Source organism: Rhinolophus sinicus, chromosome 4 (genome assembly GCF_057876585.1).
Source record: "Rhinolophus sinicus isolate RSI-liver-muscle chromosome 4, RSI-T2T, whole genome shotgun sequence".
Lineage (NCBI taxonomy): Eukaryota > Metazoa > Chordata > Mammalia > Chiroptera > Rhinolophidae > Rhinolophus > Rhinolophus sinicus.
This window is the reverse complement of record NC_142504.1, coordinates 4,167,021-4,184,990: the sequence shown is the minus strand read 5'-3', so window position 1 is coordinate 4,184,990 and position 17,970 is coordinate 4,167,021. Positions and strand designations below refer to the sequence as shown.

Here is a 17,970-nt window from a genome sequence, read left to right as displayed (position 1 = left end):
AACTTTTTCTCTGAGGGCCAGGACGTAGAGTGTGAGATGGAGGAAAGGACATAAGAGTCCACGTTCAGAGGTACAGAAGCAGCTGGAATCTGGGGAGAGAATCCCAGAGAGGAAGAAGACACAAAGAAGGGGACCCCCAAAATCGATAATGTTGCACAGTGAACACCCAATTGTGCTTTGTAGCTCCCTTGGCTTTGACTCTGTACTAGAGCAAAGTCTGTTCTTCTCTGCATTGAAAGGACTATTTATCCTTTTAAATGTATTCAGCAAGTCAGCACATTATATTAATTGTATTAAAGGGTATGAATGGCCCCGAGTAAATCTCCAGAAATGTACTTTATCGTGAACTATGAAGATCTATGTAATTGAAGAACTCCAGTTGTTAGTGGTAGTTTTGTAATTGCATGTGTATTATAGAAAAAAATGGATAATGATTTCCCACCATGTCCTCGGTGGACACCTGAGCTAGGCTAATAGAGGCCCAGCAGAGGACAGCAGCTGGGGTGTTGTGGGGTCCTGGCTACAGCACAGGGGGGGAGGCCACAGAACAGGAAGACACAGACATGGAGGGGACCCGGAAGGAGGAACTAGGGTGTGGGCCACTGACTCGAGTGGGGCCATGAGGGCAAAGGAGAAAATAAATGTCACAATTCCAATTTGGGCAACTGGAATCTGGTGAAATGATTGATAGAGCCAGAAAGTCCAGGAGAAGGAGCTAAGAAGGAATTGATTTGGGAAATATTTAAAATTCTTTAGAAAGACTGTGGAACTCTGAAGTTAATGGGTAGAGAGTTTGAAAATCTATATATATTTTTTCCCTGGTGGCATGAATGGGAAAGTCAATTGTGACTTTATTACAATTGAAATGGATGAATGAATATCACAAATGAATGAAATCTTAAAGAGAATATAGGGATTAAAGGAAGAGTGGAAAGAAATATCTCCATTAGCACCAAGGGTGTTAACACCAAGGCTTGATGGGTGAGTGTGGGAAGAGGAGGGGGCCAGGTAAGGAATCTGAGAGAAAGCAGTTATAATACAGATAAATAAGCGGATGGCGTCACAGAAGCTAAAAGCAACATAAAACATAACAATCTTTATCTCTCTAGCCTAGGCACCTGTGGGGTGCCCAGTAAGTATTTGTGGAAGGAATGGATTAATGAAGGAATAAATAGATGAGGTCCACACTAACCGATGACACAGACAGGTGTTGAACAGCAGTTGCGAAATGATTTACTAGCTGTGGTGTCAGAGGAGTATTTGGGGCACAAGGCAAACTGCAGAAAAATGGCAGCTAAGAGTGGAGAGCAGTGGATATCCCGAAAAGCAGGCCTGATTAGTCTAACTCAACAAAACAAAAAAGGGTACCGTGGGACCACTGAAACCATCCTAGTTAAATCTGTCTCCTTATACATTATGAGAAGTTTACACACTAAAAGTATATTTATAAATATAATTTTCAAAAATAGTAAAGCATACATGTTTTCTAACAAAAAGGGGAAAAATGTAACCATGTACTGTACATACAGAAGAGCAGTTTCCTATAAGATGTTACTGGAATGGACCAGTATCTATCTTTTCCTTCTGAAGGAAGCAGGAAGGAGTCAAAATTATGCACACTGTGGTGGTAGTAGACAGTGCAAAGGAAGTGGATTCATGATAAAGAAAATTCACAAACGATCTCTATGGACATCAGAAAGTGTGGTTGAATCATGTCTGTTAAACATGTAACTGGCACTTGAATTGTTTAAGGATTAATATAAACTAATACACTGAATTAATCAAGCAGATTCTAAACCTCGCTGTTATGCAGTTGATGTGCTAATTATGCAATTTAAAATGTTTTGGCAGATGTTCAAAGTATACCCATAGAATACAAGCACTTTTTTTTAAGACAAGGAATCTTTCCGACTCAAAATACCACTGTTGATAACTGTGAAAGCTCATGGATCAAAACCAAAATAGGCCACTTCAGCACAAAGTTTCTGGTTCATCTTCAGCATCCAAGTTCAATGGTGAAAGCTGAAATAGTGATCAAATTCTCTGTTCTCTCTGATAATAACAGGATGTGATTCTTCTCCATGAAATCAGTCATTCAGAGGAAAGACCAGCATTATAATGTGATCAAATGAACAAATTAAACTTCTTAAAGCGGAAGAATGTTTTGAACAAGATTTTAACCCTGTTCTGCTAGGAAATGTATAGTTAAATGAATGTAATGCCTGCCATTGTTGAGTAAGAGTGATATATAACTGAATGTGACAGCAGGAACCTCTGCTGTGAGATCGGACCTGATAATTCCTGAAGAACTCATTAGAGAAATGTGACTGCGAAGCTTAATTTCTGTTCAGTTGTTATCTAAGAGTATTCCTTTTGCATATATCAAGTCCACTGCCGAACAGTGCCCTTCAAATTCCTTTATGCCTCTTATCACTGACTGAGACTGTATATTGTGTATTAATTTGATTAATGCCTAGTATTAATGGGTCTTTACATTTCTGCACAACTTTTGAGCAGACTCTTTTCCTTCTTTGTTCCCACCTGTCTTCATAGGTGTGTGTAGAGAGCAAATCGCCCTGGGAGACAGGGACAAGGCCTCTCACAGGGGCAGAAGGCAGGCAGGTCTAGAGTCCTCTGTGAGTTCAAGTTCCTCTCTGGTAACACAGGCCATGCGTTTGCAGACCTCATCCAGCCCCCTTACCATTGGCTTGAGGTAACGGGGCCTCAGGAAACCAGTGCCGATGCTGCCACTGCCGTGAGTAGTAGCCTTTCATCTCCGACCACAGGTCTCAAGTCTTCTGTCAGCGTCCATGGAACTGTGGTTGGCTGCTTTAGCTTATAACTAGACTCAACTCTCAGACACATCCTGGCACTTGACATTCAGTTCCCTCACTAAAATATAAGCGCCTTTGACAGCAGAAACCAGTTTTGTTTTGTTTAACATGTATGTCTGGCATATTGCCCGGTACCTTTCACTGGATAAATAATTATGGAAAAGATGAATGAAAGAATAATCGAATGAGCTGTCAATTTAGTTTTAGCTGCTAAACCCTGGGAACCTTTGTGATGTAAATTCAACTACATTCCTTCCTTTGTGTCTCTTTCTCTATCGCCATTTTCCTCCATCTTTCTCCCCAGGTGTATCTCCACTTTTATCTTCATCGTCATATCTTCCTTAAGCCTCAGCTTCAGAGTTCCCTCTGGCCCCGGCTCTGGTGCTGTCACTTAGATGTTCTTATATTTAAAAGCTAAGAGTACCTGACTGGACCAAGGGAATGACTGAGTTGGTGGGAACTTCTAGGAAACCCAAGTACAGAGCATGTCCTCAAGCTGTGCTTCAATTCCAGCATCTACATTCCATCTGTCACGTGATATTTCACTGGGGCATTTTAGAAACACTTGGAACTAATAATTGATAATTATTAATCAATAAATTAATAGGACAATGGACAATTTCTTGTCCAGAATCGAGATACAAATTTCCTTTGTAGTAATCTGGTCCTAATCCATCATTGTGCAAAAGAAAAAAGGAACCTCAGAATTTGGGGTGTGCCCACATTTACAAACCCAGAGGTCAAGAACTATGACTTAGTGCTGACTGCATCCTCTAGGGTTTTTGCGATATCCTCAGATGTGGTATAAAAAAAATCACAGAATAAGCATGGCCTATCCACTGATTACTTAAGAATGTTTCTAAACTTACTTTTTTTTTTTTTTTCTATAGGTCTATCTGTCTATTCATCTATCTATTGTTAAGGAATTAAAATGCACAATTATCTTTCAGATGAACATGCAACTCCAAAGAAATTGTCCGCTAGTTGTATTGCAGTTCAGGCTGAAATCCTGGACTCTCAGCAGGTCTCCATCACTCTCCTCTCTCTATCTTAAAGTCTACTCCAGGGACAAAAAAGAAAAAAAAAAAAGAAACCTTCATAAAGACTGACTTATTCCTATCATTTCTCATTCTTTGTTGAAGGTTTTCGGTATTCCATTTATCTTCCTGTCTTCTCCCCTCACGCCAATTCTGCCTCCCATAGGATGTGAGCTCTGGAGTCAGGATGTCCAGTACATTTCCGCAGCAAACTGTGGTCTACTGGTCAGAGCTTTGCTTTAGAATCAGAATGACCAAGGCTTGGGTCTTTGTTATGTCACCCCTTGGTTTGTGACCTCATGTGAAATACTCCTTTAAGCCTGAGTTTTCTTGACTTTAAATAACACAGTAATGGCAATTATGAAGATTAAACAAGATAATACATAAGAACTGACCGCCCAGTAAGTGGCACAAAGAAAGATGTAAAATAGCAAACATACTGCTATGGGAGTTCAGACAAAACCGGTGTGGGTTTCAGCGAGAGGCCTAGCTATCGCGTGATCTTCTGTGCACCTGGCCTTTATTTCCAGGGAGTTCCGCTTTGAAAGGTGACACATAGATTTCACAGAAGAAGAAGGGACCTCAAATTAGTACGAGAAGAGTAGTGCCAGGGGTCAGATGCCCGAGATAAATATAGAGCTGGAGAAAAGATACAAAATAAGGAGCCGAGACTCAGCCCAGTAGAGTCACACTGTGAAGCTGAGTGTGAGATAGTTCTTAAAACCTCAGGCTCTGAACAAGGCAGAGATGCTGAGGGTGGGCCCCTCCTGGGTGTGGGCCGCGTTGGGGGTTGGTGGGTAGGCAGGTGGAAGACCAAACTGCCAGACACATAACACACTGACTTTACGGCTGGAAACAAATGGTAAGAAAGTATTTTTAACTGACTCCCAGCCAAGCCCAGTAGCACTGAGACACTTTAGTCTCTAAAATCCAAAGCAATTCCCAGTGTACTTTATTGTTTTTAAAGCTGTGTTCTTTAGAGTCCCAGAATCCAACACAAGCACACGAAGGACAAAGGTGAGAGCAAGACAGAATCCTCATGTACTTTAGAATACCATTGACGTTGTACATCTGTGGAAGCACATGTAAACACAGAGCAAAGTCTTCCCACTGTTGGCTTTTGTTGGCAGTCCATCTCCCTCGCAGGGCTGTCCCTGTTATCATATCTCTGATTGTTTTTTTGTATAAAAGAAAATGTTGTCGTCACTCTACCAATAAATGTGGTGGCCCTAGGACAGTCATTGCACAATTTCTCTCCTCCAGACTCCTGGAACAGAATCATGCTTTGTCACAGCTCAACACCTCTTGTGAGCATACTTTTGTAACATAACTGTTGAGAACCAAAATATACAATTATTTTTCAGAAATTACTGATTCAAAATGAGCTTTAAAATGTGAAACATTATGCTACATTCTCTTTTGGGATTTTTTTCCTAAGCTTATTCTAAAATTTCCAACACATCATAAAAAGATATCTAATCAGGTGTTCTGACGCTGACAATAATAGGGTCTTTTGTTTTGTTTTTTTTTTGGTGGTGGTTTTGAAAACATTGAGATGTGCTGTTTCTTTACTCCTGCTCTTTATAACTATGGTTTTAACACATGCTTAATGTACATACCGTACATAAAACTCTTAAATTAATTGCAAAGTCATAATTATTCAAAAATACGTTCATAGAGACATGGACACCCATATGTTTTTGAGGTTTTCTGGGGGAGCTGGAGTGAAAAAGACTCACAAGGAAGCGAAATGCACGTGTTCCTCGAAACTCAGAGCCAAGTGACGTGCAGAAGTGCCCTGGCCCTATGCCCTCGTGGGCACTGCCACCTCCCTGCATGCGAGCCAGTGAGCAAAGCGGCCACACCAATGCATCGGTTTCCCCCAATGAAATTCAGAGCTGTAATTAGTGAAAGCCCGGTTTTCCATTATAATCCGACATTTTCCAGTGTACTCAGTACAGCAGTATAAACAGCTGTGGCAGTTTATGATTGACTAATACTTCCTCCCAGACTAGATTTCTGATGCCCTCACGTTAGGATTACCCAATAAAATGCAGAGTGCCCATTTAAATTTGAATTTCACATAAATAACAAACCTTTAAAATATACTTTTTAGTATATTTCAAAAATTTTGTGGGTCCTACTTGTCCTCAAAAAAAAATAAATAAATACATGTTACTGTTGGACTCATGTGCTCTCTCAGTTTGGCAGCCCTGCCTCAAATACACGTGCGGGGAGGAAAATCTTTTCCTCTATGATTTAAGTGAGTGGTGTGACAATAGAGAGATTAACAGAGAAACGTTTACTAGGCAGTGGGAGCCTTCTGACGGAGATGCTCCTTGAACAGCCAGGGAGGGAGAAGGGTTTATGTACTAATTAGTAGAGGAAAGAGTAGGGTGGGGCTTGTATGTGATGCAAATGGGCTTCGAGGGGACTGAACGGAAGGCATGGCCGTGTGTGATCTTGTGTGTTTATGTACCTTCCTCACCCCTGTGTGAATGGTCAGCTTTCCCCTGGAGGGAAGCTGCCCCAGAGGCGGGTTACAGCAGCTCCACTCTCCAGAGGCTCTGCCTTTACGTAGAAAATGGAAGGTCCCAGGAAGCTTCTTTCTGCCTCCGCTGTGCCTCAAATATGTGCCATTTGAAGTAATCTTTATACGGTTGTGAATCCCTGCACACACATACTTTGACACACCATTGCGGCGAGTGCGTATTGACACAGCATTTTTGGAAGGTAATTTGGCATTATCTATACCATTAACTATTGACTTAACAATTAAACTTCACGGTATTTATCCTACAAATTACGCACAGGCCTTTACAAAGGCACAGTGTGTTTTGGAATGAATATTATGAGTTTTATTTTAGAATAGTAAAAAGACCAAACAAATAGAAACCTAATTGTCCATCAAAGGGAGATTTGTGAAAATCATTTTGATGAACCTGTATAATGAAATACTAAGGAGCCCTTAAAAAGGGTAAGCTAGATTTATTTACAGTGCTTTGAATCTACGTTTAGAAACCACGGACTTCCTCATGTGCATTTCTAATGAAACGGATTGAACTGACCAAAAGTACAGTCACACTCCAGTGAATGACAGGGCCGCATCTGAGAAATGTGTTGTTAGGCCACTCATCACTGTGTGACCTCATAGAGTGCATGTACCCCGAGATGGCATAGCCTCCTGCAGGCCTCAGTCTCCTGCTCCTGGCCGACGCATGTGCCTCATGCTACTGTACAAATGACACAAGGTTAAGTCAAGCACAAGAGAAAACGATGCGATCAAGAGACACGCAAACACGACCCGTATGAGGCCGCTGCTGGCATAACACGGCATGCTTTTTTGCAGTAAACTTTTGTTTATAAGTAGAAACAGTAGACTCAAAAATAATGTTAAAAAGTGTAGGATAGTAAGTACATAAACCAGTAACAGTCATTTGTCATCAGCAAGTATTATGTACGGCACAAAATCGCATGTGCTGTACTTCTGTCAGACAGGCAGGCAGTAGGTGTGTTTACACCAGCATCACCACACACACGTGAGGAAGGCTTGTGCTGTGCCATGATAGGTACAATGTCCCGAGGCAATAAAACTTTTTCAGCTCCATTAGAATCTGATGGGACCACCGTGGTAAATGTGGTCCATGGTTGACCGAAATGTTGTTATGTGGCATGTAACTGTAATGTAGAATACCAACGGCCATTTTGGGGAATTTTTGGAATCTCCAAACTGACATTTCTTAACACTGAGTTGGATAATCCTAGCTCTGAAATCGACAAAACTGAATGGAGAGCCTATTTTGAGTGGTATGTTGAGGCTTCCAAATGTTACTAGTAGTTTGAAGTTGCCTCTGTGTGAAATAAAGTTTTAAGATTAAGTAAGTGTCATGCAGGGTGGCCTGCGGGGTCTCAACTCCTGCTCCCCACATAAGAATGCAGGACACGGTAAGGCCAAAAAGGAACACCCATGGAGCCATAGGTAGGGGAGTCATACCACTATATTCTCGCTGGCAGCTGGGTTGGAGACACAGGAAGCAGGAGCCACACTGTCTGCAACCTGCTGTCCTAACTGCAATCAGCGCTTGCCAGCCACCATCTTCTTGCTAGCCCCCCATTTGCTGCTAGTGTAGCCACAGCAGTTATATTAGTGGCCAATGGCTCACTGGTTACAGCTGACAGCCAACTAGCCACAGCTGATGGCCATCCAATCGCAGTTGATGGCCATTTACTACCTGAGTGAGCACCTTTCCGTGTAAGGACGAGAGCCTGGAAACTGCACTCCTGGTTCTGTCCCCACAGTAAGGCAAACAAATGTTTAAACAAAGAGAAAATGGCTTCCGAGGCCACATGTTGCCCACCTTTGGCACCGTCCTGCTCTCCCTTCTTGGCTCCTTTGTCTCAGGCTGTGCCTCTGGAGCCATCTGCCTCTTCTTCTGTACTGTTAGTACCTGTGCCTTTTAAGTTACATTTTCTGAGAATCAAAAGGATGAACCCCTAATTTCTTATATTCCCTGGACTAAGGCTGAACTACAAACCTTGGTAAAAGAATTTTCCGAAGTACCTGAGAATCCTCAGTTTTGATGAAGAATTTAGCAGTCATACAAATTTACCAGCCTGGATTTTCTAATTCATATTATTTAGTTTACATGCCTTGTTTGGAAGAGCCAAGCCAAACATTGGATGGGCCAAGCTTGCTGGATAGAAATAGCCTGAAAGCGATTTAGAAATACAAACCCCTATTTTTGGCAAAGTGCTGGAACACTCGCTGGAGGGCTCTGCTGAGCAATTACAGTAACTTTCCCAAAGCCTGTTGATTGGAATGAACTTTAGGTTTGGACACAAAAGTCTGATGAACCTGTTTATAATTATTATAATCAGATTGTTTTCAAAGAAAATTTGTATCTTCCTTCAGATATTGATTCCACTTGGTAGCCTTTAATTCCTTATGTTTATTAACGGGCTGAACTGAGACCTTTCCCTTTTAGTCAAAAGAACCAAATGGAATGGGAAACTATGTCTCCCAAGATTTAGTTAATGAGACAAATCAGTTTGCTCACACCCTAGAGGAGTCACTTGGAGGTAAGACTGCTAACATTCTTAATTTTCAACTCCGACAAATAAAGGTCCCTATGTGAAACCAAAAGCCTAGTTTCTGCTATTATTGTGAAAAGCCAAGACGTTGGAAAAGAGACTATCACGTAATGAAGTGCTCTAGGCACCCTCAGACTTCCAACCGGCCTTCCCACGTTTTCCTAATTCCAAATAATGGGGCTCTGAGGAACTACATCGGTTCTTCGCAATTGGCCCTCTTCGTCAGCTGGGAGAAACTTTTCTCTGGATTAGAAATGACTCTTTCTGTCCTTTGTGACACTGGAGCTTGTGGACACTCTCGGTGCCCAACCCCCTGGCTGTACCCCACTGGAGTACTGAAACACTTCCACTAGTGGGGAGCTCAGTGAACTCAACTGGTTCCCATTTCTGAAACTGCTCTTTCTTTGTTTAGATCCTTAGAGGAACCAGATGCAGTCAAACTTCTGTCATGGCCCAAAGGTGTATCTCTTCAACTGATCAGGTAGAAAAACTGGTCAGAGAAGCTTAATGATTGGCCTCACAAGAGGAAAAACAAGATTGGAAAGCCAGCAATTGTTGGTTTGATAAAAAGAGGAATTTCTGTTTTGGGCCAAATAACAACCTTGTCCAAATGGGGACTCTCAAATTTCTATTTCCAACTACTGTATGTGTGTGTTAAAACATTGATCTACAAACAAAATGAAAGCATTCATGAACAAATATAGGTGGGGAAATATTAATAAGGCTGTGAAAAGCACCTACCTCACCTGGCTAGAGTACAACACCGAGGCCACAAGAAGGTAGAGATTAGAAATTTGCTGCCACAAATCTCAGAAAATCTAAAGCCACAAGAAGCTGGAAGAGGTAAAAACAGTTCTTAGAGCCTTGTGAGAGAGTATGGCCCACCAACACCTTGTTTTTGAACTTCTGGTCTATCTAGCTGTGAGAAAATAAATTTCTATTGTTTTAAACAACCAAATATGTGGTAATTTATTACACTAGCCAGAGGAAACTAATATAGCCATCATTTCTATTTGACCAGAATCTTACTTTTAAAATATAAAAGTCCAGATTCATGGCTCAAAGAGAAATAATATATAATAAATATAACTTTAAAAGGAAAATCAGCCATGAAAACCAAGTCGCCTGACATAGTAATTAATGGACAAGGGAGCCAGAAAAGTAGGAATTAGTGAGAAATTATGGAAAAGTTCTTTGGTTTCTTTGCAGACACTGGGAACTATCTGGTTGCCTTTTGAAACTTTTGACCCAGATGATTTTTTTTTTTTTCTGATGGATGATTTTAACTATTTATTTCTAACCAAACGGTGAACCATATACAATCAAAGTATGTAAAAGAATTTACAAGGTACCCTCAACTTCTGTTCCTGGAATAGCAAACAAACAATCTTGACTGTTAGTTAGTGTGCAAAGCATGTGTCAGCTATTTTAAACTCAATTTTTAGGTAAAGTAAGTGAAATTCAGAGTGGTTAAAGGAAGCCACTTCAGGCAAATAGCAATGAAAAAGTATATAGAGACCAGGCCGGCCTAAGTGTTTCAACCACGTGGTCAGTAATCTATCACCCAGCTGCCACATTCCTTTAAGTATCAAAATGATGAAATATGGAGGGGACGTGCCATGGAAATAAAACGGGCAGTGACACTGGGGAAAGAATGAGAATTGCTCTTGCGATTTTGGGAATAGCTCCAGATTTTGTTAGACATGCTGGTTGTCCAGATGAGATTGAAGGGCATTCATTTACAAGAACACTAGCTGCACAGTAGATGTTAAATTGGTCCTAGTTCAGAATTTGAAGATAACATATGGTAGCTCTGAAGTTAAATTTTTAGTAATGCACACAGACATATTTAAGACTTACATCAAGGCTGCTAGAGCAAAAATTTTACATATTTAAATAGTTTCTTGTTAAAAAGAGAAAACACCTAAGCTTAGACAATAATTTAGATAAAAGCATAATTAGGTTATGGATATTCTTATGCATTTTCTTCTTATAAAGGTTAGAATTAATTTCTCAAATTTCATCATAAATAAGGCTGCTTCTTTGATTGGCCTGGCATTGCATTTATAGATCAATATTTCTTCCTTCACTTCTTAAGAATATTTGCTTAAAATCAAAGTAGATATTGAATTTTATTAAGTAGCTTTTTTTTACAACCATCAATATATTCATTTTAATATTTTCTCCATTAGTCTAATGGCTTGATAAACTGATGGAGAACGCTGGCCTTGGTGGTAATATATTGCTGGAACAGAACAGCTAATTAAAAAAAATAGTTGTGCTTATGGTCACATATGGATTGAATCTCTACTTCTGTTTATTCTGCAATTGTTTTAATTTAGTATCAGAGATATTCTGGATTTATTAAATGACATTCTCTATATTCAATAACCTTTATTGTTTCTTAGAAACTTAGTAATATGTATGTTAGAAAAAAAAATAAGTAAAGCCACTTAGAACTAAAGCTTCTAACAACAAACGTAATTTTCAAGCAATTGTAATTTGTTTCATTGTCATATTGCTCAATTTGAATTTTAAATATTGTTTTCAGGCAATTTTGATCACTTAGAAATTTTGTAGGATGATTTACTTTCATTAATAGCTCCAAAACAATTACAACTCACATGTATTATATACAGTACTCATTAAAAGACAAAACGATTCCTTTCCTTGCAGCATCATTTTTCTTTTTCTGAAATAAATATTTTTGTTTTATGTGTTTATTTTTTTTTTTTTTTTTTTTTTTTTTTTTTTTAACTTTAAAACAAATTTTTATTACACAAAGGTTGTCACATAATTGGATCTTTTTCTACTTTGTACACAATTATTCTTACTCTCCACAGAAAGGCTGCTTCTTAACTTCTCATCGGGTGATGGCAAGCACTAAAATCCTGATTTTAACAGAATAGTAGTAAAAATGCCTCAGTGATTTAAGTTGAAAGCAGTACATTGGTACATGGCTCTTGCACTTAAGTCATCAGGAATGTACAAATGTCTTTTTATTCAAAAATACAAAATAAATTATCTGTAGGCATGGACAATGACAGCAGTAAACCATTGTATGTTGTCATTTTTAATGGGATATTTCTTGAGAAAGTTATTTATATTTTAAACTATGCTGTCTTAAATTCTGTTTTCTTTAAGTATTCATTTTGGTTATCTTATTAAAATTTAACATTTTTCGTTTATTTCTATTTTTTCTTTTCCTTTTTAAAATAATGAAATTGTTTAGTTCAGAGGTATTTTCTTCCAATGTGATTAAACCTGTGTTTTGTGTTACAAGTACTAACGAGTAATATTCTTATTGCTGTTCTATAATAGTTTAAATATTCTGTAGCTGAAATTTAAAGCTTCTCAGACCAAGTTATTTAGAGGAACATTTCATTAATTTCCAATTTGTTGAAATACTTTTGTTTAAACTTTTTAAAGTGCATTATTATTCCAGTGACCAATACAGACTTTGAATGACTGATCTGCATTCAGTTTCTCATGGTGGCTAATGAACTGTATCCATATTTCTTATTTTACACAGTGCTTGACACATATTTAGCAGTTTTTAATTTAGTATTATTACTTTCATTATTCCCAAAGAATGGTATCTCATTTTTATGATCTCTCAAGCTTATTGACATTTGATTTGTGGCCCAAGATATAAACACGTTTATAAATATTCCAGGGGCACTTGTAGAAATGGTATGAGGTGTTATAGTACAATTGAGTAAAAACTAATCATGCTAACATCATTCCTATTGCTAAAGTTTTACTTTCCTTTTTAAAAAATCTCATGAAAGCTTGTGAGTTATAAGAGATCCTTCCACTATAGTTATTTTTCTTTAAGTTGTCCAAGTCTATGAGCTTCACATGAATGACATTTCTTTCATTCTAATGATTTTGCCATTCTTATTTATTTGACTCTCTATTGCATGGCTCAAAACTCCCATAATAGCAGTGTGTGATATGAAAAAGATACCTAATATTTAGTGTGAAATAGTATCCATTAAAAGTAACTTATACCTTGTCTCTTATAATGTTCTTCTGCTACAAACATATTTACAATTGATGAAAAGCATTGCTCTAATAAATTTAATAATTTTTTAAAAGAAGAAATTCTTAAGTGAGGAAGTTCTAAAAAATATTTTAAAACCAAGTGCCTTGAAGGCACATGACTGACACATCTTTATTTCATTACTGATGCTGTAGGAAGAAGGTAAAATAGCATCTGATTTTACTATAAAATACATGCTGTAAAATAGGAAACTCACTCTAATTGAATTAATTGAAAATTTATGGGTTGGAATAAATATGCACTAACATAATGCTTATAGTGCTAAATGCTTCAAATAATATTTCCTCAATTAGACATCTGGGTTGTTTTTAAGTGTGCTGAAAAGTACTTTGGTCAAATAACAGAAAAACCCAAATTTGCTATTACGTTATTATAGAAACTACATCCCGTTTGGCAGTTTCCACTGTGGGACAGAATATTTCTGTCTAATGAGCATTACTGATTGGAAAGAAGTATTTATATTATATGCTATCATTAACATGAGAAACATTATGATTTGAAGAAAACAATCTAAGGGTTTGTGTATCATTAGAAAGAAGATTTAATATCTGTTTCATTAGGAAGTGATTCCATCTGATTTAAAGCAAAGATAAAATGAAATATACTTCCTTGAACTCAGTGAGCGAGTGGAGTGGGCGACGGCCTCCAGAATTATATGGTAAGAAGTGATCAGTGTACAAATCGGACGACTTTCTTTAAGTATCCTTCTAAAGTTGTTTCTAATTACTTGCTGAGGCAAATTTGCAAACTAACTGCAGAAAAACATTGCAGTTATAGCTAGATGAGTTGGAATGAACACTGCTGGTCATTTGCAAATTGATTTTTATTTATGAGGACTGTAGTAACGCCCCTGTCCAGGGTATGGTCTCCCTTCAGGAATCACACATTATCATTACTTGTCCTAATATTTCCTCTCATTTTTAAGCTTAAACACTCAAACCATTTTAATGATCAGAAGCCAGAAAGTGAAACTTTCCCCATCCACGGCAGTTTTGTAATGTAAAGTGGGTTTATTTATTCTCAACTATGTGTCTTTGTATTTTATTTATGAAATTCCTGAGGAAGAAAAAAATTACCTCTTGTTATTGAGAGGCCTGAAAAAGGTGGATTCAACTGAGATTTCCTGATGAGATTTGAGTGTTCAGCCTTGACGGAGAAGGCAGGCAAAACCCCTCTCAAAGAACAATGCCCATTTGGGGACATAAGTGTTATGGGGTCTTTGAGAAGTATCCTGGCTGTGCTTGGGACTCTGATTTGCTTCATTGCATAGAGAACCAATGCAGAACCTCTCTCACATTCTGAGTTTCTTAGCAACCCAGTAATTAGCCCCCATGCCCTATGGAAAGGTAAGAGTGATCACCCCAAGTGGATGACTGGTAGGGCTTATCATTCTCTTCCAAGGACCCCACAACCTCGTCACTACCAGGGGCCAGTTTCACAAACAAATAGGCAGAAAGGGAAGAGTATGGTCACTTTCGATCCAGTACTGTCACTCTCACCCACCTCCATGAGAGCTGGCAGCGCTGCTGTGTAAAAACAAACAAGCAAACTGGAAAAGTTCAACCAAGGAGGCTTAGAATCTCATCTTTCACTGTTCTGGATTCCAGACTCCTTGGAAATAATAAAAAGGTTGCTTAAAGTTAAAGCATAAAGTATAACGATTCAGTAATATGTAAATATTCCTCCAAAACAGTTAAAACACTTTCACACACATTTACAAAAAAAAAAAAAAAAAAAAAAAAAAAGATTAATTTTGTACGGTTTGGCTTAGCTGTGTTGAGAGAGAATTACCAGATATGCATTTTGATTTTATCAAATATATTTGTGCATGAGCTAGAGGAATGGGGTGAAAGTGGGAAAGAATGGCATTTATTGAATTCATTTGTTTTGGGCTATCCTGTGGGGATAAAGTTTGGGTTTTTTGTAAAATGAGAGCAGTGTTTTGTGATCACAAAAGTGTTGTGGCAAGTGCTTTGTAGTAAAGAAAATTTTTTCTTGTCCTCAATACACATCATTGAAACTGTGAGGTGTATTGAGGACAATTGTTGTTTCATTTGGCTAGTCATTCAGTTAAGCAGAGAACGAGCTGATAGTCTTAATGATGTGGTGTATGGGTTTAAACCAGGAGTGCATTTCCCTTTCGGGGCTGCCTTCCATTCCCCAGGAAACAATCAGTAACTAGCAATCAATGGAGATTGAAATGCAGCGAGCAATAAAGAAAGGTCTGTGTCCCAGGAATGCATATGCGATGCTAAGCTGAATGAACCCATGAGACTCAAGTTTAAGTCTAAAAGGCAGTGTAAGCGTAAATTCAGAAATATTCAATACTAAATCTGAAAAACGGTGCATTAAATAATACTGTCATTTGTAAGTTTATGGCTTGTCCTTCACTTTTATTGAGGAGACGAGAAAAGAAATGATTTTGTCTTAAGAATATGTGAATGTGGGATTTCTGCACTTTGATATAGCACATTTAATCAAGCACACAAAAATCGTATCAGAGATTTTGTTGTTTGGTTGATTTATTTTGTTTTCAGGCCAAATTGAATTCAAAGCACTAGCACCAAAGAGAACACTGGGCTGTTTCTATTGTAAAACAGAGCCCACCGTGGGGTTATATACGGGAAAGTATAACATCAAATATTTGAAATAAAATATTCATGGATTTGAGGTTTGCTTTGCTATGTTCATAAAAGCCATGCATCCTTCCTGAAAAATGTATATAAACACACACAGTTCACATAAGTACGTACAAATATGTTGTTTCATGTAATTTTTAGAAAGACATACAAAATAAATAATTACAAAAGCAACAAGGAAAAAAACCACTTTTTGGAAAACTCAGCAAGAACTATGTGGAAAGCATAATACATAGTAGAAAGTAGTAACATAGAAGAACCGTACCTTGTGTCTGAATGTTTATGTCTTGCCTGAATACTGTAACAGTTACAACTAAAACTAGTTTCCGGGGGTCCAGTGGTGTGGGGCAAGTTGAAATATCTGGTCTTAGGTAAGAGATAAGCTGTTGCATCCGACCCCCGAGAACCAATAAAGAAGCACCATCCCCAGTGGCATGTGCGACTCCAGCCCGTTTACTGAGTGGCCTAAAAGCTGGCTCATGTCACATGATGTCCAGAACACCTGCAGGCTCCCCCAGGCCCCGGCTGCTGTGCAAGCTGCCCTCCCATTGGGCCATGTGGCTCACGTGATCCAGTGGTCCTTGGAGTGTAGTGGGGGACACACTCTCTGTTTGGAGCCTTGGCCCGGCCCTCGAAGTGAATCACAGTCTAGGCCCTCAGGAGTTGAAAGCAAATACCTGCCTTATTTTCAGAAAACGACTTTCCTTTTGATGCAAAGCTCTCGGCCTATGACTGAGCCTTACGTGAGACTACGTGCTTAACCATGGGCCACCAAGCCATCAAGCTACCTGAGCGACCCGTCCTGAGCTAGGGCTTGTCCCACTCACCAAGTCACACATTGGGTGCGCACAGCATCCATTGTATAAGAAGGAACACTTCGTTCTGGCTGCACTAGATCATTCTATGGAGACAGATTGGCCTCCTGCGCACAGCTTCTGCCCAGGCTCCCATCCTCGGACTCACAGAAGCTTTATCTGCAGCCATGGCGTTCCACTCAGCATGGCTGCTGATCAAGGAACCCACTTCACAGCAGGTGAAGTGGGGCAGCGGGGCCATGCCGACGGGACTCACTCGTCTTCCCAGGCCCCTCATCCCCTTGGAACAGCTGCCTTGACAGGACGGTGGGACGGCCTTTGCTTGTTGTTTCTTATTGTAATACATAGTCTTTCTTTTTAAGTTACGTTTATTGGAGTGACACTGGTTAGTAAAATGACATTGGTTTCAAGTGTCCATTTCTATGATACATCATCTATATATTGCATTGCCATTTGAGGGTACAGTGACAGTGCCATCGAGGCGGCAAAACCCTGCAAGGCCATGCGCACTCTACAAGGCTAGTTATGCTCTGAATCAGTGTCAAACACATGGTGCTTCGTCTCGATCTCCAGGGTTCCTAGGTCCTGAATGAGGGCTGAAATGAGAGTGGCACCACTTCCATAGGGGTCCATATCAGCTCCTTTTCTTTACTTCCTGTCCCCATGACCTGATCCTCTGCTGGTCGAGAGATTGTACTTCCAAAGAGAGGAAGACTTTCACCAGGAAACACGATGATGAGTCTAGTGAACCGGAAATACAAATCAATATTACTTTCAGAATTATTGTTATTATTTGCGAAATAATATGTATTAATAATAACGCATATCTCTCTCCTTAACTGTAGCTCCTGCAGGATATTTAGTCTTAGTTACAAGGCACTGATCTGACTTAGCACTGCAGTGAGTTCTGTGGGTCCTGCTAGGGAACGAGCAAACTTAAGGGGGATTTAAGGAACCCTCTGTGATGGTTAATGTTGTGTCACTTGGCTAGGCTCTACTACCCAGCGTTTGATCAAATGCTAATGTAGGTATCACTGTGGAGGTATTTTGTGGATGTGGTTGACATCTGTAATCAATTGACTTTGTGTGGGTGGGCCTTATTCAATAACATTGGAAAGACATATCAGTAAAGAACTTCAAAATAATTTTAAAAAGTTATTATTCCAGGACTCTCTAATATTTTCCTCAAGTGTCCTCTAGTGTAAACACTGTAACCCCAACTACCCCACATTATCTTTCCTACCCCTTCAGAGCCCTTGATGGTTCAGAGTCATTCTGGCTTCCACTGTTCAGACCGCTGCATCCCTTTATGGTTTGGCCTACCAGCCTCCCTCCCAGCCACATTTTTGCATATGGGCAATGCCCTCATCTGACACACTGTCTTGATCTGGTCTAGCCACCTCCACAGGGCTTTTCTTTCTGTGTCTCTGATGACAGAGCCCCTAAGAGGGTAAGTACTAGCCTATCATCAGTGGAAGCGATGCCTGA

The 17,970-nt window shown here is 39.3% G+C and overlaps 1 non-coding gene across 1 annotated transcript; it reads left to right on the top strand.

The window, feature by feature from the left end:
* Positions 1–151: 151 nt before the first annotated feature.
* On the top strand, positions 152–282 carry LOC141567019 (small nucleolar RNA SNORA22). Its single transcript, XR_012489419.2, has one exon. It is a non-coding gene; the product is annotated as a small nucleolar RNA SNORA22 (small nucleolar RNA).
* Positions 283–17,970: the final 17,688 nt, after the last annotated feature.